Below are 24,091 nucleotides of genomic sequence, written 5' to 3' on the forward strand. Positions count from 1 at the left end.
CTGGAGCCAGCAGGAGCTGCAGGCAGCTTCTCCACAGAAAGATAAAACCACTCCTCTGGGCTAATTCTTTTTGGTCATATTGTTGCAGCTCCCCTAAAGGTCCTGTGAGCAAGAGATATTTCATGGTAAAATTTTTCTACTTAAGCAAGCTAGAACAAGCTACTTAAACAACCTACCCAAACAAGCTAGATTGTCTTCTGATAAGACCTTTACCCAATACAAACTTAATTTATTTAAGTACATTCATTTCTAATTTCTCAACATATTTTCTCTCATCAGAACTGCATATTTTACATTTCAAAAAGACAGTACAAGGAAGAGCAAACATTTTAAGCACACTATTTTGTCAGGTCCCCAAAAGATGCTCACATCCTCATATCTAAACCTATGAGTATGTTATGCAATATGGCAAGAGAAATTAAGATTGTAAGTAGAATTCCTTGACTTTAGGTGTATAGCAAAGTGATTCAGTTATACATATGCATGCATCTGTTTTTTTTTTTACAAATTCTTTTCCCATTTAGGCTATTACAGAATATTTTGGTCATCTATTTTGAATACAGTAGTATGTACATGCCAATCCCAAACTCCCAATCTATCCCTCCCTGCTCTGTTCTGGACTGGTAACCGTAAATTAGTTGTCTAAGTCTGTGAGTCTGTTTCTGTTTGGTAAATAAGTTCCTCTGTATCATTTTTTAGGTTCCACATATAAGTGATATTATAAGATATTTGTCTTCCTCTGTCTGACTTACCTCACTTGGTAAAACAATGTCTAGGTCCATCCATGCCACTCCAAATGGCATTATTGTGTTCTCTTAATGGCCGGGTAATATTCCACTGAATATGTGCCACATCTCCTTTATCCAATCCTCTACCAATGGATTAGGTTGCCTCTATGTCTTGACTACTGTAGATAATGTTGCAATAAACATCGATAGTGGATTAGTCACTAAGTCGTGTCCGACTCTTTGAGACCCCAGGGCTGTCGCCCACAGGCTTTTCTGTCCGTGGGATTTCCCAGGCAAGAATACTGGGGTGGGCAGCCATTTCCTTCTCCAGGGGATCTTTCTGACCCAGGGGCTGAAATCGGGGTCTCCTGCATCACAGGCAGATACTTTACTGACCATGCCATCTGGGAAGTTACGAACATTGGGTCCACGTCAACAAACTGAAGAATCAAACCCATGTGACCACCGCCCTGGTCGCCGCGGCCTCCACCTCTCCCCTCGCGGACAGCCCGCTCGCCCCAGTCTCTGTCCCCGCCTCCTCCCACCGGACAGCCTCGCCGCCAGGCTCTCCTTCCTCCACGGGGTCCCGGGGGCCCCTCCTACCCCGGCAGGCTCGGGCGCCCCGGTCGCTGCCCCGGGCCCCTCATGGGGAGGCGGGCTCCACAGCCTCAGGCGCAGATGCTGGAGGGGGTACCCACGTGCAGAGGTGGGACTGAGCATAGCTGAGCCCCGGGCCATGCAAGGAAGGAAGGAACGCTGAAATCTCTCGTCACAGCTGCGAAAACTGCAAATGCGGACCCCAGCTTTGCAAACCCAGCGCCTACCGAACATCCGAACAGACAACTGCTCCTGCAGCCCAGATGGGTCTGGCCTCAGCAGCTGCAAACTTTGTGGGCGCGAACAGCGGGGCGTGGGTCAAGTCAGAGTCGGAGCTGCCCCCACGGCACACACAGCACATCCAGATCGTGACTACTGCAGTCCTGCCATCCTTTGGCGGACCTGCGCCGGGGTGAAAAGACCACCGGAGAGACGCCAGAGTGAACTGCTGGTAGACCTACAGTCAAGGCGGGGCAAGAGTACCCTGAGAGCCGGCCCGGGGTGAAGGGGGACCCAGCAGAGCCCACCCGCGGAGGTGTTCCCATCTCACGCACTCTGCACGCAGATCAGAAACCCAGCCAAGAAACACGTCTGGGGCCTCTCCTCCAGCAGGCCTTCCCTGGTGGCTCAGCTGGTAAAGAACCTGCCTGCATCGCAGGAGGCCTGGGTTCAGCCCTGGGTGGGAACGATCCCCTGGAGGAGGGCAAGGCTACCCACTCCAGGATTCTGGCCTGGAGATTTCCGTGGACTGTATGGTCCATGGGGTCGCAAAGAGTCGGACACGGCTGAGTGCCTTTCACTTCACTCACTACTCCAACACCTAGAGAGTCGAGCCTGCCCTGTTAGGGGCAGCGGCACACACAGGGCAAAGAGCAGGCCCTGCTCAAGAGCCGGGTCACCACCGCATCAGCCATGCCGCCTCTAACGGGGCTAACAGCCAGCAGGCGCCGGAGGAAGAGTTAGCAGAGATCGACACCAAAGACAGCTGCATCGTGCAAGGTTGTGTAAGTAGTGTTCTCATCCCTTGTTTTCGTCACTAACGTGTGTCTCACTCTGTGCGACCCCACGGACTGCAGCACACCAGGCTTGCCTGTCCATCACCAACTCCCGGAGTTTACCCAGTCGGTGATGCCATCCAACCATCTCATCCTCTGTCGCCCCCTTCTCCTCTTGCCTTAATCTCTCTTCTCACATTTGTTTTTTGGTTGTTTTTTGTTTTTTGTTTTTTTTTTAAATGCTTTTAATTGCTACTTTGACTAAACACTTGTTTGGGGAAGTGTGTATCATCTGGTGACTCAGATGATAGAGAATCTGCCTGCAATATGGGAGACCTGGGTTCAATCCCTGGTTCAGGAAGATCCCCTGGAGAAGGCAATGGCAACCCACTCCAGTATTCTTGCCTGGAGAACCCCCATGGACAGAGGAGCCTGGCAGGTATTGTTTTAAATCTAAGAATTATTGTAATTTGTTGCTATTGATGGTGATGACATTTAAACCTCTGACAAAAATTTCCATCTGTATTGCACACAAATCAGAAAATGGGTCTTATATAATTGAACCATTAGTATATATACAAAATTTGCTTGAGATCTCATTGAATGGATATGCAATCTTCTCTGTTTCCACAGTATTTAAACTTCTTAATAAATAATTTATATCCTGAAAACATACTTACAAATTTATGTTTGGTTATTCTGGTAAGGGTTGGATTATTTTTTCATGTATTAAAAGTAACTGCTTGATTATTTTCTCATAGATTCCTGAAAGTTACTTTACTATATATTGTTCTCTGCTATTTACATTGGAAAGTAGGTCATCTCATCATTGAGGCCTGAATTTTTGTTTTCTATTTAAAATTTATTTTCCCTTCCAGGACTTTTACCTTGATGACAACTTTGTCTGAAGCAAATATTGAATATTTTTTCCTTTTTATTTGCACTTACTATTTCAACATTTGTGCATTAGTTTTTATTTGTTTTTGGTATATTTCATGTAAACAGCATAGATTGGAATTTTATTACCTTTACTCAAACTAATAGTCTCTTCTTGGCAATATGATAGTTTAAACACTGACATTTTAACTGAATTTTAAATAACTTTACATAAATAGATTTGTTATACAAATAGATGCACATATTCATCTCTGTAGTTATACATTACATGGTGTTCATTTTATTACTAGTCATTTTCAAGAAGTTTTAAAAGCATTATTGAGGCTATGTGTATCAATATGATGTAGATATGCCTAAAGACCACCTATTTTAGGGTGATTTATTCATTCGTTTCAAAAATCTTGGTCTATGAAAGATACGGCTACAAAACACTGCATAATTTCACTATTTCATTCAGGAAATTCTCATGATATTTATTTCAGAGATAATCTGCTCACCTGGACAAAAATTTTGCTTGTCAGTCAAGACTCAGTTCATTACCCCTGCTTTGCTGTGTCCACCAAAACTAAATTATGATATCGTGAATTTAGCTTTCTCTCCATCAGGTTCCCTCTTGGAAAGATGGAAATCATTTGATCCTAAATTCAGTCTATAAGTTGCCCACTTTAGATTTCCCTTTTGAGATGCTACTAAGATTTTGCATTATTCTACCTACTGCGGAAAGTTCTAATTAGAATCAAAACGAAGTGCTATCTTGATAAGGGGGTTAATATCCCTTATTTTTACCTTGTGCATCCCCACAGTACAATATCTAATGTGACATGATTACACCAAAGATACTGCAATTAATTTTACATTCATAAATTCTCTGAAACAATTAAGTTTAATTTGTATTAGCTTTTGCATTATATATCTTATTTCTCCAATCATAAACATTAAATTTGGAATTATTTTATAGTTAGTGGAATATTACTGAAATATACACTGAAAACTTTTAAACATTTTTCAAAGTAATTTGTAAATAAATCTTTTATTATTTGATCACTTATATTTTGAATACTTGGTATTTTTGAATACTTTGTATACTTCATTTCTAAAATTTGTTTGGATAAAAATTATCTCTCAAGTCTTCATAAACAATCTCTCCTAACATCTGGCATTTAATGTTTCAGATAGTTTGGAAGTTAGACTACTTCTTTTACTAATAATCTATTTTTATTTTTCTTTTAATCTGTGTTATTATGTATTTTGTTTTTCTTGCGTGCTGTTATAGATTTTACTTTTATTTTCTTACTTATTCTTATTTCCGTATTTCTTTTCTAGGTAACTTTTTTCTAAAAGAGGGGTTTCCCTTTTTAAAAAGTTTACCTTAAATGGTAACATTTTTCCTGCACACTGTTTAATTTTGCATATGTTTGTAATTTTTAAGAGACATATCTCCAACAATCAGGCAATGTCTTGAGTAATACTTCATATAATTATTATGGTTTTTCTCCTGCTGAAATACCTATAATCTCATTCTTTGTCATTTCTTGTTATTTTCCTTTCCCTCTGTTATGAAAGAAGTATCTTAAATCTTCAGTCAGTTTAGTTCAGACGTTCAGTCGTGTCCGACTCTTTGCAACCCCATGGACTGCAGCATGCCAGGCCTCCCTGTCCATCATCAACTCCCAGAGTTTACTCAAACTCATGTCCATTGAGTTGGTGAAGCCATCCAATCATCTCATCCTCTGTCGTCCCCTTCTCCTCCTGCCTTCAATCTTTCCCAGCATCAGGGTCTTTTCTAATGGGTCAGTTCTTCCTATCATGTGGCCAAAGGAAATCAGGAATGATTTCCTTTAGGATGGACTGGTTGGATCTCCTTGCAGTCCAAGGGACTCTCAAGAGTCTTCTCCAACACCATAGTTCAAAAGCATCAATTCTTCAGTGCTCAGCTTTCTTCACAGTCCAACTCTCACATCCATACATGACCACTGGAAAAACCATAGCCTTGACTAGACAGATCTTTGTTAGCAAAGTAATGTCTCTGCTTTTTAATATGCTATCTGTATTGGTCATAACTTTCCTTCCAAGGAGTAAGTGTCTTTTAATTTCATGGCTGCAGTCACCATCTGAAATCTTAAGTCTTACATATCATTAAATCCTGATTTTTAATTTTTCTGATAAAAATGTCATTCATATGTGGGTATTTGTTTCCTTGGTTACTTCTTTATCTTTTTCTTCACCTTTTTCATCTTATCCTGTCCAACCTTGATTGTTTTCCACATCAAGTATGTCAAAGAACTGTCTGAAGTAATTTTGTTTCTTGAATTAATAGCCCATTTTCAAAGGCACTGTCTTTTTGAGTCTTCATTTGATGTTTTCTTTTCTCCGATCTGTGGTGCTTTTACGGTTCTCGTTACTAAACTTTGTAGGCATTACCAGAGGCAGTGGCCACCAAGAGATCTGGGGCTGGTTTGCTTTGGCCCTGCTTAGTGCTTGGATGTCTGCTCAATTCCTGTTCTGGACACAGAACTGAGGAGTAGGTTGATACACAGAAGTCCCAAGCTATCACCCAATTTCCAGAAAATATTCTGCTTAGACTACGGCTTCTTTACTTTTCTGTGCTATGGAAAGATTTGGTTGTATATTGAACCATACGGAAATGTTTAAAAGTAAAGAAAAGTCCAAGGAAAACCTGTATATTAAAATCAGATATCATTCCACTTTAAAAATAAAATACATACCAACAGATGTGCTTCTTAGTATTGGTATTAGTCATTAGCACCAACAGCTACTGAAAGGTCTCATGACAGATGTTTTGAGACACCTGAAGCCACTGAAATATGGCTTCAAGTTATTTATGATTTCTTTGGGGGGGAAAGTTGTCAGCCCTGCTAATTAACTGTGGCTTATTTACTTGAAAAGAATACTGCATTTTAGTTTCATATTAATGAAAATAAAGATTTCTTTTCTCACAGCTAATGTCCAAGATCTAATTTGGGCTGCAGGTTAGGGCACCTGCTCTCGTGTTATGCCACCGGAATTATCTGTTTGCTTGCCTAACATCTTAAAACTCTAAATTAATGAATTGTATGCATAAACACAAGATACAGAAATACAATTTTCAAGACATCTCTAGTTTTGCCCTTATCCTTCATTTGTGGGGACTGGGGTCTCTAGAAGCTGTAAGAGGGAAAGGATTACACTCTGCCCTTTTCAAAAAGCCATACCTTGAAGCAGAGGGAAAACATGCAGTTTTCCTATTGGTACAGATCCTGTATGTCCAAGAACAGTTAGAAGATAATAGTTAAATAACATAATATATTTATATTGTCCAGCAGGTCATAATGATAAGGGATACTGCCGTTTCTTGAATTGTCTCCTATTTAGATTACCTATCGAAGGTTTATTGTCAAAGAGTTCCATCATCAGTTCCATCTGTCCGATTTCTGTGTGACAATCCTGACATTTTGGGAAGTGATCTGGAGGTAACAATCACTTCATGATTGCTGTTCAGATGCCAAATTACACTAAAGATATATCAAACCATTTTAACGTTACACAGATAGCATATACACAACCAAAACATAATTTCCAAGGTACAGTTTGGTTTTTTGAAACTGTATGCAAAATCAATATCGTATCATTGCTTCATAAGATAAATAATTTCCATAAATAAAATGGATCAGAACTACCCTTGAATATAAAATCCTGGGAACAACTTTTCTATTTGTTAGGTTTATCTTAGGTAAAAACCACTCACTTGCAAACTAGGATTTTCTTTTAACACACACAAATATGCATACACACAAACTATAATATTGTACTTTATTCTATGCTTTCTGAAAATTCCAACCTTATAAAGTAGTATATTCTTTTAGTCATACATAGTAGATAATCAATATGGTTATACTATCATTTCTTTCTTATTCTTATTTCTATAGCAGGTCAGGAATGAGAGGGAAAGCTCCAATGATATTTTATAATAATTATAATGTTAAAATTGTATGTGTTCTAAACTGCTGCATGGCCATCAGCTGAGGAGTTATTTTCAGTTTCTGCCTCACTATGATGACACTAGGCTTGATCTCTCGCCCAGCTCTGCACAGAACCACAGAGAACAGAGGACTGGTAACAAGTAACCATGGAAACCAAACTCCACAAGTGTTTGTGCAGAGTGAGGAAGGTTATATTGCTGTGGGATTTCATTTAAATGTAATTTTCTGATTGCCTTATGAGTTCAGATTCTCCAGAAAACAAAGCATTTCTCGAGTCAATAGGTTATTCGTCAAGTGCAGGAACTGTGCTCTCTGTCAGGGAAAATGGCATTCCATAAGACAAATATTTTCAAGACATTTACAAAGAAAAACTAGACCAAACTATCCCAGTTGAAAATATTCCTTGGCAAGGAGCAAAGGAAAGGTTTTTCTTCCTATTGGGCTGGAGAAATTAATTCTGAGAAAAGAACAGTTATCCTAGAATGAAGAAATCTTTACACTCCATTATCAGATTGACTGCTCAATGCCTTTTCTGCTTCTTTTCAAAAGAAACTATTGACTAAACAAAACCCACAGAGAGAATCTTTGGGTGTAGAATTTAGAAATAAAATATTGCCTTGTTCTTTGTGTGCGTAATAAATTTATCAAGAGTGTATCTGCAAAATTTAACCAAGTAGATTCAGCTGAATATAACAAAAAGCAATTGGATATTCAAAGATGTTTCCTCCAATGCTTTTCTGAGGAGAGTTATGAAACTCAAAGTTGAAAAGAATAGTGATCAAGGAATATCGCTGGTAATTTGCAGATTCCCACACATTTCTGTATCTAGACCGTAAGGACAAAGCAGGCGCTAGGTCTCTTATATTTTTGCTCTAAATTCCTATGTTCTTTTGGTTCTCTTGTGTGTATTCGGACTATATAAATATTCCCCAAGCACTGACATTTTGTGGTTCATTATCTTTGACAACATAATGTGCTATAATAAGGCTGCTTCTCAGTTCCCACCCTGAAAAATATCTCAGGTTAAAAGCAAAATGAGATATGTATGTGACAATAGAGCAATAGGTAGGAATAGTAACAAAAGGACTCCTGAGGAAGCGCCTGGAGGCTGATGCCTCAGTGATGGTAAGGACCATTAACACCGAGGACCAACCATCCCGAACTCATCGATTTATGGCTTTTCTAAGTAAATTCTCTTAGAACTTACTCAGACGGATTTAGATGTGAGATAACAGCTACCTGGCCCTAATTATTGCATTTGGTTCCTCGAACAACTTTGAAGACCACATAGGTCTTACCAGTAACTCAGGTTCCAGGAGATCCTTTTGTTATTCATAGTCAACTAAGAATAATCAAGCATTTTTGGAATACTCTGTTTCTGACACTGTGCTGAAGGGAGATAGAAGAAAAAGGCATTCATCCTCACAGATCTTAAAGTGTAGTTGTCTAACCCCCACACAGAGGTGAAGGGTTCATGAGACTGTGCGAGAGGTGCAAAGGAAACAGGATACAGGAATCTGGAACCAGGGCAGGTCTGTGCAGGACAGTAAAAACCAGGGCTGAGAACTCTTGAAGAAGGGAGGGGACTTGAAATGTGTCTAATGGGTAGTACAGTCTTAAGAAGGGTAAATTTCTCTTAATGTTCAGGTTTAGATGTGATTTTTAAAGTGTGTCCATTAAACAGTAATGTATTTAGAAGAGCATATAAATTCAAAGTGAACAGTCATAAATTTGAGTCACCTCCATGCTTGTGATATTTTATTTAGAAACATGGGATTTCAATTGAAAAGAAACAGATGTTAAAACAATTATTTTTGTTATGTCAGATGTTTATAAAATGCTAGCATAACAGTTGAATACTTCAATATGGTGCCCAGAATTGTTTTCAAAAGCAAGACAAGGGGAAAAAAGAATGTAAACATCCTGGGAAAAATATAATTATACATTGCACTTCTTGCTGATGCCACTGTTATGAATCTTAGATTAGAAGGCCAGTTATATTTTTAATGCTTCCTCTAGTTTTAACCACCAAAAGTGCAGAGCTATTAAATTAAGCATCTTTGTTACCTTACAATTCTTGCAATAAATCAAAGAAATCTAAATTAGACACTATTGTCTTTGCAAAAATAACATGGTAGCAGTATATATCACAACAATTTTCACAAAATTCTTACTGAATTTCAAACTTTCTATTCCACTTTAGTGAATTTTTGAGAAGACTTTAGGAAATAAATCACTTTATCATATATAACACTTTCTGAAACTTGCTTCATTGGAAAATAGATTAAAATGAGTAATTAATAAGACACAAGTGCCCTTTAAACTTAATCAGTGTAATTTTTCTTCATTCTTACAAAGTTGTAACCTCCATCTGACTGAATTAACAGTTTGATGATCAAATTTATCAGTGCTGGGAATTAACTGAATGTTGGCCCTGAGGATGAAGAACTGGTGTGATTATTCAGGTAGCCCACCATGTTTACAGTCTGGAGGGAGATGAAAACTGGATATGGAAAGGGATACATACTGATGCCTGTGTCATTTTTAAATGAGTTTTTGAGTTCAGTTCCATAAAAACATATGACATACTTTGTATCTTGAGACAATCAGCAACATCTCTCTGAGTCTCCTTTTATTCATTCTGCAATGTGTGCCCTACTGCTAGGAACAGGTGTGGGGCAAACAGGATAAAGCCACAGAGAGTTCCACGGTAGGACCTTAGGGGTAGAAATACTATATCCATGGTTTTTTGTCTCCCTCCTTCCCCCCATCATATTCCCTTAATCCAGAAAGCTCCTTCACTTTTGTTTAAGAAGATGAAGAGCTTCACTCACATTTTCAACAATCCTAAATCCTGGATCTCAGCCCTCGTGCACTTGATTTCTCTGCTCGGGATACCTTGCTGCTAGGCGTTCAGAAGAGAGGTGTGATAACCAACAAGCAACCCAAGGGCTTTGTGTGCTGAGTCTGCTGCACAGACAAAGGTATATATGCATATTTATGTGAAAATGTAGAGAGTAATTACAATATAAATAACAAATGCCTAGATTAAAATAGGAAAAATAAAGATGTACATGATCTAGATACTTTAATAAATCTTTTTGAAATGCTTCCATTCACAATATTCATTGATACTTATTGATAAGGTGCCCTTGATATTTAATCTGAATTCACCTATCTCAGTTTGATGATTTACCACAAATCAAATTGGGAGTTGAAAGTTCGATTACAAAGCAACCCAAGAGTATGATAATTTTTAAATTTATTATTATTTCTAAAATAATCCTTAAAAAATCAAAAGAATATTTCCAAGATGCTCTATTACTATCATGCAATAAATTATGTGGGCTTCCCATGTGGCTCAGTGGGTAAAGAATCCACCTGCAATGCAGGAGACTCAGGAGATGTGGGTTCAATCCCTGAGTCAGGAAGATACCCTAGAGGAGGGTATGGCAATTCACTCTAGTATTCTTGCCTGGAGAATCCCATGAACAGGGGAGTTTGGTGGGCTACAGTCCATAGGGTCGCAAAGAGTCAAACACAACTGAAGTGACTGAGCACACAAGAAATTATTTAATAATTAACTGTAAATAAAAATGATTTCTACTTCTAACTTTGATAGAATTTGCCTTGGTGCTGGACTTGCCTTCTTGCCATAAAAAAACAGGAACATTGGATAAGCATGAAACAATATTTTTTCAGAGTTTGGGAAAACACACAATACAGGTCTATGATTCTTGAGAAAAACACAATGGGAGAAAATGCTGAAATCTCCCTTTTTTATAGGCAGCCATTTACAGACTCAGAGTAAAGAGGGGGACCTAATCAAAGTGAAACATTTTGCAGGACTGTGGATACAATGATATTGGCAGATTATAATCTATAATGGAAAATACCCTCAAAAGACAGGCACTGTTGGGTGGAGGGATAAATTAGGAGTTTGGGATTAAAAACGTGAAAGTCACTCAGTCTTGTCTAACTCTTTGCAACCCCTTGGACTATACAGTCCATGGAATTCTCTGGGCCAGAATACTGGAGTGGATAGCCATTCCCTTCTCCAGGGGATCTTCCCAACCCAGGGATCAACCCCAGATCTCCTGCATTGCAGGCAGATTCTAGACCTGCTGATCCACAAAGGAAGCCTTGGGATTAAAATATATGCACTATTATGGATCTCCCTGATAGCTTCCCTGACAGCTCAGTTGGTAAAGAATCCGCCTGCAAAGCAGGAGAGCCCAGTTCAATTCCTGAGTCAGGAAGATCCACTGGAGAAGGCTTAGGGTACCCACTCCAGTATTCTTGGACTTCCCTTGTGACTCAGCTGGTAAAGAATCCACCTGCAATGCAGGAGACGTGGGTTCGATCCCTGGGTTGGGAAGATCCCCTGGAGAAGGGAACAGCTACCGACTCCAGTATTTTGGCCTGGAGAATTCCATGGACTGTATAGCCTACGGGGTCACAAAGAGTCAGACACAACTGAGTGACTTTCCCTTTGACTCACATTGGCTTCCCAGGTGGCACTAGTGGTGAAGAACCCACCTGCCAATGCAGGAGACATAAGAGACACAGGTTCTATCCCTGGGTCTGGAAGATTCCCTAGAGAAGGAAATGTCTACCCACTCCAGTATTCTTGCCTGGAGAATCCCATGGACAGAGGAGCCTGGCTGACTGCAGATCATAGGGTCACAGAGTCAGACATGACTGAAGTGGCTTAGCATGGGTGCATACATTATAAATAAAATAAATAACCAACAAAGACCTACTGGATAGCACAGGGAACAATAGTCAATATCTTGCGATAACCTATAATGGAAGAGAATGTAAAAACAAAGAATAAATGTATTTGTGTGTGTGTATATATACATATATATATATATATGTACGTTTGTATAACTGAATCACTTTGCTGTATACACTTTGTTAAAACAACATTATAAATAAGCTATATTTCAATTAAAAAAAATTTTAATGAGAGACACTCTTGAGAACCACTAAAATGAATTAATCAGTTATGTCTTAGATATCTTTTACATTTCAAAAGAATAAATAAGCTAATTAAAAGAATTATGAACGCTATTGATTTTAAAATCAATTATGTTGTGATTTTGCCAAAACCGTTGAATTGAAAATCTTATCTTCTCATTGGAAATATTTACCTTATAAGCCTTTTTCCTTTCATAGTCTCATACAAATGGTTGAATTTCACCAGATACGGGAATGCTGGCATCTCATCTATGTCATCAGCCTCCTGGTGACTGCATTTTTATGACCCTGTGGTCCCTCACTTTCAAGCACTCCACGCACAACTAGTTTGTTTGCTTGTCCTTCCACTACACGGGATCTGTCAATCATCATTAGAAAATCACTCAGGACATTTGCTTGCTTGCTTTTATATGCAGACCATTAACCACTGCTGGGAAAAAACCATATGTATGTGCCAAAGCAAAGATCCTCCGTGCAAGTTCAGTTAGTAATCCTTCTGCAGCATTCTCCAGCAGCCTTTCTACCGGCCAGGTCTCCTCGAACATCTCCCAATTCTCATTCCATCCTCACCCCCACACAGACCTTCATGCCCTTTCTCTGTAGAGAAAATGTATTTTCTTAAACCAAAGCAAACATAGTCACCACGTAGCAGAAATTCCTTCAACTTCCTTCGCCCACAAGTGAATTTATCTTCATTGACCACCTTCCCTCCCTCTCCTATAGCTTAGTTCAGTTCAGTCACTCAGTTGTGTCCGACCCTTTGCGACTCCATGGACTGCAGCACACCAGGCCTCCTTGTTCATCACCAACTCATGGAGTCTACCCAAACCCATGTCCATTGAGTCAGTGATGCCATCCAACCATCCCATCCTCTGTCGTACCCTTCTCCTTCTATAGCTCAGTGAGATATAAGATCTGAGTACACTTACCCATTCCATACTTCCTTTGAACTTTAATGAAACCCTGGACCTCTTAAGGGACATTTTCATTCAGTATTTTTTATCGTTTTCTTTTGTTTTCTTACAGTGTATAATCATCACTGCTGTTGTTAAAAAGATAAAACAAAAATTGTTCTTAGTTTTCTACATATATTACGAATATTATCTTTCTCTTTTTTTCACAGTTAATTCCCAAAGGGACTTTCCCTTTGACTCCTAGTTACATTTCCACATGTTTTCTGTTCCCTTAACATCACCGAATCTGCTCTCAAGGAGGCCAGGTTTGTTGTCTCTAAGTCCAGGTGCAGGAGACTCTTCTCAGAACTTACGTCTGCTGACCTCTCCGCACCGTTTGATTAGTTCCTCTTTCTTCCCGGGGCCTTCCTGATGCTGTTTTCTGTGAGATTTTTTTCCCAAATATGCTGGCCACTCCATTTCCATTTTTGTCATTAGACCCATTTTTGTTTTTGTTTTTTCCTGATTTCATTTTAATAAATTCATTTTAACCATATAAATTTCTAAATAACATTCTCAATACTATAATATAGAAAATGAACATGGTGGGTTTCTTTTGAAAATCATTCAGTCTGTTGACTTGATATAGAGAAATCTCACCAAGCAGGGGCACTGAATGCTTTACAGAAGAGCTTCGACTTTTAGAAATAAAGCCTCTATTCTTCAAATGTGTCCTGTGAGAAAGTTATGTAAAAATCTTAATAGCAACATAATCAGACTATTACCACACAATTGCGCCATAAAGAACACCAGTCATGGATATAATCATAGAAAATTGCCAGACAATTGCAACATTAAAATGCATCAATCACAGATACAATCACACAAATGACTACAATCAGTAGTAAAACTTAAAGCAATTACAATTTTTAAGGAATTATTATGTGAGAAAATTATTTAAATAGCAATACAAGGTTTCTAACTTTTAAATAAAAAATGTCTCTTTTGTATGAATGCCTCCCCACTAGAAGGACACTTCTGCAATAATCTCTACTCTTTTCAAATGTCCTGGCCACTTAACTATCAATGTATCTGAACATCAAATTTCAATTTCACAGAAAAGATTGTTTCTAAAACATAAAAACATAAAGTACACTGGTGTTTGAAAATTGTAAGAGTGTCCTACAGAAAAAAATTTTTTTTAATTCAAAAAGGAAAAGGTATCAATTTGCAAGCCATTTAAATTGTTTTTCAAAAGTGACTTTGCAGCTGTTGCAAATAGATATGAAAAGTTAATAACACTATGTATTTTATATATATATATAGATTGTGTTATAGTGTATACACTCATAGTGTATATACTCAGAGAAAATTGAGTGACCAGAACTTTATAAAGACAAAAAAGCATGCAAATCACCTTATCTAATATTTGAAATGTCATAATTTTTCTTTTTTTCTTTTTTATTTTTATTGACAGAGGTCAAAACAAACTTAGATATGTTTAATTCAAGCCTCCACACTTTAAAATGAAAATTCTGTTCTGCTGTAATTACCCAGTGCAAAATTGCCACAGGCACGTTGGAGCCAGACAATCTTGTTTCCCATCAGGGCTCTTGCGCTCGTAACTGACAGAACTTGGTAAGAGGCCAGATGCGGCTTCAGGCAAGGCTTTACGGAGACTTGCGCTGCATCAAAAGGGAGCAAGAAAACCACCACATGCCCTGCTCACCCGCAGGGCGGGAGTGCGGACTGCTCAGGCATACCGGGGTGAGGTTATGGCCTTCCCTCGTGGCTCAGCGGTAAAGAAGCGCCTGCCGGTGCAGGAGACGCGGGACCAGTCCCGGGACTGGGAAGACCCTGTGGAGAAAGGAATGGCTACGTCTCCAGGATTCTTGCCTGGAGAATCCCATGGACAGAGGAGCCTGGTGGGCCAAAGTCCATGAGGTCACAAAAGGCCGAAGAGGTCTTAGGAGCTAAACAACATCAACAGAAGGGTCAGATTTGTGGGTGGGGCCTGCGGGGCGGTGTGGGGAAAGCAACAAGATGGCGCCGCCCAGGCTCGCGGCCATGTTCTGCAAACCAGGGCCTCGCGGGGTGTGTAGGAGCAGGCGCCCTCCAGCGCCGCGCATGCGCGCATGAGGCGCCGGCTCCGTCAGGGCACTGTGCCTCACCTACAGAAGCTTCGCCTGGAGGCGCCCCGAGGCTCGGCTTGTGTCTGCTGAAGGGCCGCTGCACCTCCACTCTCGCCCTTTCTTCCCCGTGGCCCGGCCTTGCCTACCTTGCGTTCAGCGGACCGTCGGGCAGTGCGGACGGCGAGACGGGCGGCCCGGGCGTCCTCCCGTGGCTTTGGCGGTGCTGGCTGCGTGCATCGTGCTCAGGCCCCTGCCTTGGCTCCTGGCCCATGGGAAGTGACAGTCGTATTTTGGCCTTTTTGTCTCTTATTGTTAATAATTGCCCCCGACTCATGCTTGCAGTTATTTTTATGCCTGTGTAGCTTCTTTGTGTTCTGTTGCCTGAGACGATGTTTGTCCAAGGGCAGGCACCGCAGCAAAGCATCCCAGGCCCCAGGTCGCAGCCTGTCCGCCTCTCGGTGTCACGGACCGTCATCGTCTACATCCGCACAGCACCCCGCGCTTTCCCCAGGCGGGCAGTCCATTCTGCCTGCGGAGCTGCCGTCTCTTCTCCTTGGATTTAATGTGAGTGCTTGACTGTGTGGATCACGATAAACGGTGGAAAATTCTGACAGAGATGGGAATACCAGACCACCTGACCTGCCTCTTGAGAAACCTGTATGCAGGTCAGGAAGCAACAGTTAGAACTGGACGTGGAACAACAGACTGGTTCCAAATAGGAAAAGGAGTACGTCAAGACTGTATATTGTCACCCTGCTTATTTAACTTATATGCAGAGTAATATGAGAAATGCTGGCCAGGAAGAAGCACAAGCTGGAATCAGGATTGCTAGGAGAAATATCAATAACCTTAGATATGCAGATGACACCACCCTTATGGCAGAAAGTGAAGAAGAACTAAAGAGCCTCTTGATGAAAGTGAAAAAGTTGGCTTAAAGCTCCACATTCAGAAAACTAGGATCATGGCATCCAGTCCCATCACTTCATGGTAAATGGATGGGGAAACAGTGGCCGACTTTATTTTTCTGGGCTCCAAAACCACTGCGGATGGTGACAGCAGCCATGAACTTAGAAGACTTTTACTCCTTGGAAGGAAAGTTATAACCAACCTAGACAGCATATTAAAAAGCAGAGACATTACTTTGCCAACAAAGGTCCATCTACTCAAGGCTATGGTTTTTCCAGTGGTCATGTATGGATGTGAGAGTTGGACTATAAAGAAAGCTGAGCACTGAAGAATTGATGCTTTTGAACTGTGGTGTTGGAGAAGACTCTTGAGAGTCCCCTGGACTGCAAGGAGATCCAACCAGTCCATCCTAAAGTAAATCAGTCCTGGGTGTTCGTTGGAAGGACTGATGTTGGAGCTGAGACTCCAATACTTTGGCCACCTCATTCGAAGACCTGACTCATTTGAAAAGACCCTGGTGGTGGGAAAGATTAAGGGCAGGAGGAGAAGGAGACAACAGAGGATGAGATGGTTGGATGGCATCACCGACTCGATGGACATGGGTTTGGGTGGACTCTGGGAGTTGGTGATGGACAGGGAGGCCTAGCATGCTGCAGTTCATGGGGTCACAAAGAGTCGGACAGGACTGAATGACTGAACTGAACTGTGACTGAGTACACTGACAGTACTGAGATCTTCAAAACTGGAAAAAGAAGCTCTGAAGAACAGTATCCTCTTAGACACGACAGACCCCACAGGACTCTGATGCACACAAGTTGGCCTAAACTTTTTAGCTGTCTACCAAAACAAAGCCTGGAAGATAACCAATTGGATTATAACATGTTATTTCTTGAATGGAAACGTTTAAGGAAAATTTAACATTTAAATAATCCCAAATGACTTGCTGATGGATTAACTTTCCCTAAAAGTATATGGGTTCTTCACACTGAGGAAAGGAGAATTTTACATGTATATGGCAGGGCAGCAAAAGTTGTAACAAAACAGTTACAAGTTTAACACGGCAAGGACAGAGGATCCCTGGGAAATTGACAAGAAGGGGTCACTGAAAGTTGCTAAACACAGAGCTTCAGTTCAGTTCAGTTGTTCAGCCGTGTCCAACTCTTTGCGACCCCATGAACCGCAGCACGCCAGGCTTCCCTGTCCATCACCAACTCCTGGAGTTCACTCAAACTCATGCCCATTGAGTCAGTGATGTCATCCAACCATCTCATCCTCTGTCGTCCCCTTCTCCTGCCCTCAATCTTTCCCAGCATCAGGGTCTTTGCAAATGAGTCAGCTCTTCACATCAGGTGGCTAAACTATTGGAGTTTCAGCTTCAACATCAGTCCTTCCAATGAATATTTAGGACTGATTTCCTAAGATAGAGCTTAGATCAAGATAATTCATGCCATCTATCCTGAATCAAGCAATAAGCTAAAAATGCCTACTCTTCCAGCTCTGATTGAACCTCTGTTTCCAGAGCCCTAATCAAAATCATTACTCTTATTGTCAGTTCAGCTATACTGGAAGCTAGATTGACCTTCTTGATCTACTTTTAGAAAGTACTACTATATTAGTAAACAAATATGTAAGTTATATACAGCATATAAGTAAATACATAATTTTGAATGACAAAATTATAGTAAACCCTTGTCTTAAATTCTACACTATCAGAAATAAATCCTTTGCTTATGATTATTATTTCAAAAAGAACTATATTAAAAATGTAAACAGATATTTTGCTTTGGAAAATTAAATTCAAAACCCTATACACTAAGAAAATGAGACATTAAAAAGACCTCATACTTGGAACTTGAAAATATAAATAATTCAAGGGTCCTCAAATTTACAAAAACAATATGACTTTTATTCTCTCCTGAATATTGGTGGTACTGTCATTTATTTAATGCTCTTAAAAAAGTTTGTCACTTTTTGTGTGACTTTCCATCAGGCAAGATAAAAATACCCAATCTTTTATTAATATGGGGCTTTGTTTTTATGTGTCAGTGCTCACGCTCAGTCACTCAGTAATGTCCGACTCTTTTGCAAACCCGTGGGCTGTAACCCACCAGGCTCCTCTGTCCATGGGATTTCCCAGGCAAGAACACTGGAACAGGTTGCCATTCCCTTCTCCAGGGCATCTTCCTGACCCAGGGGTCAAATCAGTGTCTCTTGTGACTCCTGCATTGGCAAGAGCATTCTTTACTACTGTGTCACCTGGGAAGCACTTTACCAAATGCTTTCATGTGCTGTCTTTTTCTCATCATTTTATCTATTTTACATATTAGAAAACTGAAACTTGGAGAGGATTAGTGCAACTGATTGTTAAAAAATGTAGACTGCAAATCTAAATCTTACTCCAAAGTCTGGGCACTTAAACTGTGATAAAAGTCCTCCATAAATGACTAAGTTAGATCAGCTTAACTCTTAAGAAAAAGCAATTCAACTTTGTAAGTACATTGCAATGTAATTAAGTACAACATTGTCCAGTCATCTTAAAGAGTTAATAAACAAAGGTAACCCAAATTGAACAATTTACAAAGTCTCTAATCAGCTCTTTCCAAAAATGTCAGATTATGAAGCACAATGAAATTTTAAGGAACAATTTCACATTAAATAAAACTAAAGAAATGTGACAACTAAAACTAAGGAGTTATCTTGGAGTAAATTACAGTCTGGGGAGGGAGAATGTAGGTATAAAGAGCATTAGCAGGCCAATTCAAGATAAATATGGACTGTAGACTAGATAACAGTATTTATCAATGGATATTGTAATATGTATCAATGTTTATCAATGATTTCTGATTTTTATGATTTTCCTATAGTACAATAGAAGTTTTTGTGCTAGTTTTGCAGAAGCTTTAAATTATTTCAAATTATATAAAAATAAAAGGTGACTGATAAAAGCAAACAAATAAGGCAAATAGGAAGAAAATGATTGTTTAATTAAGCTTTATGGTTTATATATTCTGGCAAATACATACATCAGGGTGAATAAAAAAGGAAATGAGTAAATGCATTGCTTTAACTATATTACTATTTGAGGAGAGAATATTATGAATTCCCTGTAGTGTATCTCCAGGTACATTATAGTTGTTTTCTTTTTTTTTTTTCCAAAGAATCTTTCAGAGCTTTGCATAAGAAGATTTGACTAATACTTTAAGAGTTTATTAACTTATGCTCAACTAATCTTGAATTACAATGTAAATCCCTTGAGAGAATATGATAGTCATGTAAATACTATATAAATGCACTCATAATTTTAAAACTTCATATTAACCTCCCCTATGCTACAATTCTCTGCATTATTTACTAGATTGACAAAAGCACAAAGGTCTAAAAACACATGCTGTTTGAAGGTGTGGGAAACACTTTCATGTATTACTGATATGAATAGGAAGTGGATTTAGTCTGTATATAACTAGAGATTATTACACTAAGTGAAATAAGTCAGACAAAGACAAATATATGATATCACTCATGTGGACCTAATTTTAAAAAATGATTCAAATGAACTTATATTCAATACTGACATAGAGCTACAGACATAGAAGACAAATTTATGGTTACCAAAGGGGAAACGTGATGGGGAGGGATAAATCAGGAGCTTGGGATTAATTTATGCAGAGTTAAAGTGAAAGTGTTAGTCACTCGGTCATGTCTGACTCTGTGATCCCATGGACTGTAGCCCACCAGGCTCCTCTGTCTTTGGGATTCTCCAGGCGAGAATACTGGAGTGGGTTGCCATTCCCTTCTCCAGGCGATTGTCCTGACCCAGGGACTGAACCTGCAGCTCTTGCATTGCAGGCAGATTCTTTACTGTCTGAGCTACCAGGGAAATCACTATATAGAGACTAGATAACCAACTAGGACCTACTGTATAGCACAGGGAACTCTACTCAATATTCCACATAACCTGTATGGGTAAAGAATCTGAAAATAAATACATGTATATGTATAACTGAATCACTATACTATACACCTGAGACTAACTGAACAACATAAATCAACTATATTCCAATAACACTGAACAAAAGCAAGTAGATTTAGCTCAATGGGAAGAATTTGGCAGTATCTAACAGAACATTATATGTGTTTACCCTTTGACAAGAAGATACCATTTTAGGAATTTACTCTTAAGATACACTTCCAAAAATAAAATTAAAAGACATACTCCACATACAAGACATTATATAAATAACTGTTCACCACAAAATGAAATACCATACAGATTTCACAAAAACATGAAGTAAATTTTTGTGAACTCATATATAGTGATTTCTAGGATAGGCTCTTTAAGTGAAAAAAAATAAGTTTAATAAATATCTATAATTCAGTTCTTTTTCAGATAAGAATGAATGAGGAGGAATATTTAATAGGTATTGTCTAAATTTTGAAAAATAAATACAGGAGGTGAACTCCTGAAGCTAATGAAACTAACAACTGGCTGAGGGTGGGTGACCATAGCACAGAAAAGACAGGAAAACACAGGTTCCTGGGGAATGCTGACTCCAGGGCTATGGCAGGGAAAGAATAAGCCACAAAAGCCTTCTTGTCACAGAGAGTGAGGAGTTTATTTTAAAAGTTATAGGAATATATCGAAAGTATCCCAGAGCCAGCCTGAAGAGGCCCCAGTGGCCACATGAGGGATGGTTTGAGTAGCAACATTAATAAGAACATGTTTGTAAAAAAAAAAAAAAGAGGAAGCCTATATCTCTATTTTTATTAAATAAAAAGATTTACAAAGAGAGGAAAAAGAAAAACTTTTCCTGTGGATAAATATCAATGAGCAAATATTGAAAAACATTACAGATTAAGGGGAGGGGGGTTCAGGATGGGAGTGACATGTGCGCCCGTGGCTGATTCACGTCGAGGTTTGGAAAAAACCACCACAATATTGCAAAGTAATTATCCTCCAATTAAAATAAAGCAATTAATTTTTAAAAAAAAACAAAAAATGTACTGTTTTTCACAATCACAGTAATAACAAATAATCAATGGGTGCTAATAATATTAATGGATTTATGTATAACTTGATATTCATATCCTCATCATTCCCCCCACAGATTACTTATTAAAAAGAACTTGTACAATGAGTGAACCTGAGAGAGAACCCTTAGCGAGGCAATCAAGCCATGTATCACCAAATAGTGGAAGAGACTGACATCACATTCTGTACAGGGGACACAAACATCAGCTTTGTAGCCTGTCTGGCAGAAGTGTTTCACCTCAACCAATTCACTGAGAACATCAGATGAATCCACATTGAGGTGTTTTCTTCCAATTTGGAAACATTTGACTCTAATTATTTTCAGATATTGCTAAAATTCTGTCGAGATGGTTCTCCCTCACTTCAATTTGTTGTAATAAATTTAGTTTTGATTTATTAGCAACACTTCCCTCATAGCTCAGGTAAAGAATCTGCCTGCAATGCAGGAGACTCAAGTTCAATTCCTGGGTTGGGAATATCCCCCTGGAGAAGGAAATGGCAATCCCCTCCAGTATTCTTATCCTGGGAAATCCCATGGACAGAGGAGCCTAGTGGTCTACAGCCCATAGGGGCACAGGAGTCAAACAGGACTTAGTGACAAAACCACAACCACCATCACAAACCTTTACTTTTATTAACAGACTAAGGGGAATAACAATTGAATGCAGTGTGTTGTTCCTAATGTACTCAGGGACATAAAATATATTAAGAATTCTGTTGGACTAATTGAGGAATTTGGATATGGACTATACTATCAAATAATTATTGTTTTCAAAGTTATATTTCCTGATTGGGATAATTTTATTTTGGTAATGTAGAAGAATATTCATGTTTTTTGAAGGTCCATGATAAAGTATTAGAGAAAGACAAAGCATGATAAAATGTTATCCTTTGGTGCATGTACTATTCTTGCAATTCTTATATAGGTTTAAATTTTTTTAAATAAAAAAATGGAAAGAAATTAGTGCAGAGAACTATATAGCAATATAAATACAATTATTTTGCTGGTGCCGCTAAGTCGCTTCAGTTGTGTCCGACTCTGTGTGACCCCATAGACCGTAGCCCGCCAGGCTCCCCTGTCCCTGGGATTCTCCAGGCAAAAATATTGGAGTGGGCTGCCATTTCGTTCTCCAAGGCATGCATGTATGCTAAGTCGCTTCAGTCGTATCTGACTCTGTGCTACCCTATGGACAGCAGCCCACCAGGCTCCTATCCACTGGATTCTCTAGGCAAGAATACTGGAATGGGTTGCTATTTCCTTCTAAATTTCCTTAAAAATTAGATTTCTAATATTTTAGCTTTGTTTACTTTTCCTTTTTTTGTTTAAATTATTTCTATATTAATTGGCAAATTTAAATATATTTCTCACTTCTCAAAAGTGATTTTAAAACTCTGGCATCTCAACGCAAAAGTGATTTTTAGGTAGTCTTGGGAAAAGTCCCGTAACTATTTTTTGAGTTCTTTTAATTCATTAATGAGATACTGTTACCTCATTAACAGCAGAACCAAAATATTTCCAGCTTAGCATTATGTTAAATCACTAATGAGGACATATGCATACTACTACATGCAAAATAGCAAAATAGATAACTAAGAGGCACCTACTTTATAGCACAGGAAATGCTGCCCAATATTCTATAATGACCCATATGGAAAAACAATCTAAAAAAGAGTAAATATATGTGCACATATAACTGATTCATTTGGCTGTACATCTGACACTAATATGACATTGCAAATCAACTGTACTCAAATATTTTTTTTTAATCATGAGAAATAGTCTTTGACCGAAATGTAAAAGTATCACTTTTAAGCATCAGCAGGTCTTTCTTTTACTTACCCTGTATGACTCACTTAAAGGGTAAATCGCACACCGCTCTGTTTCCTGCTGATTAGAAGTTGCTTCTAGCACAAAGCACAAGAGAAAAATCACGAATGTTTCCCAGAAACCCACAGAGCAATGCTGTTTCACCTCTGCAGAACATTACCAGAAACATCTATCTGAACCACAGGTACCTGGAATGGATGTCAGAAGACATCGCAAATTTTGAATTAACATGATTTCATCTTTTTCCTTCATTATGGAAACTGCTCACTTGTGAGGTGATCAGTCGCAGAGCCCAGCTACCAAGATCATTTAAGCAAAATGAATATCCAGCTACCTGCTGCTAAGGCGCTTCCATCCTGTGTGACTCTGTGCGACCCCGTGGACTGCAGCCCGCCAGGCCCCTCTGTCCATGGGATTCTCCAGGCAAGAAGACTGGAGGGGGTTGCCATGCCCTCCTCCAGGGATCTTCCCCACCCAGGGATCGATCCCTCATCTCTTATATCTCTTGCATTGGAGGGCAGGTTCTTGACCACTAGCGCCACCTGGGAAGCCCAAAAACATTCAGTTAGATCTGTGAATTTTTGTGCTAAGGAAGTTTACATGGAAACATAGAGATCAGTTTGTGTTCTGCAGAGGCAGTGTGAGGACAGAAGGTTTGGGAGCTTTGGTCATGATCACAGAAAGAATCCACAAGTATTGTTTGGCATACAAGAAACCTGACCCAGGATCCTATAAAAAGCCAACTAACAGAGAAACAACTGGTAGAAAACCTAGAGTCAAGACTAAGAAGTAACTGGGGTAAGAAGTAGAAAGACTCAACAAACCAAATTGAGAAATATGTCTTTCTTCTGAGCATTTTAAAGCTAAGACTTTATGAGTTTCATGACCTCATAAACAAAAAAAAAATTTAGAAAACAAAAATGATTCAGCAGATGGTAGCATGGAGTTTGTAAAAATATTCTGCAAATTTAGTTTTGTCTCATGTCTGCGAGGGTTTCCTAGGTGGCACAATGTTAAAGAATCTGCCTGCCCATGCAGGAGACACAAGAGATGCGGGTTCGGTCCCTGGGTCAAGAAGGTCCCCTAGCATAGGAAACGGCAGCCTACCCCAGTATTTCTTGCC

The sequence above is a fragment of the Odocoileus virginianus genome, chromosome 15, assembly GCF_023699985.2.
Source record: "Odocoileus virginianus isolate 20LAN1187 ecotype Illinois chromosome 15, Ovbor_1.2, whole genome shotgun sequence".
Taxonomy (NCBI): domain Eukaryota; kingdom Metazoa; phylum Chordata; class Mammalia; order Artiodactyla; family Cervidae; genus Odocoileus; species Odocoileus virginianus.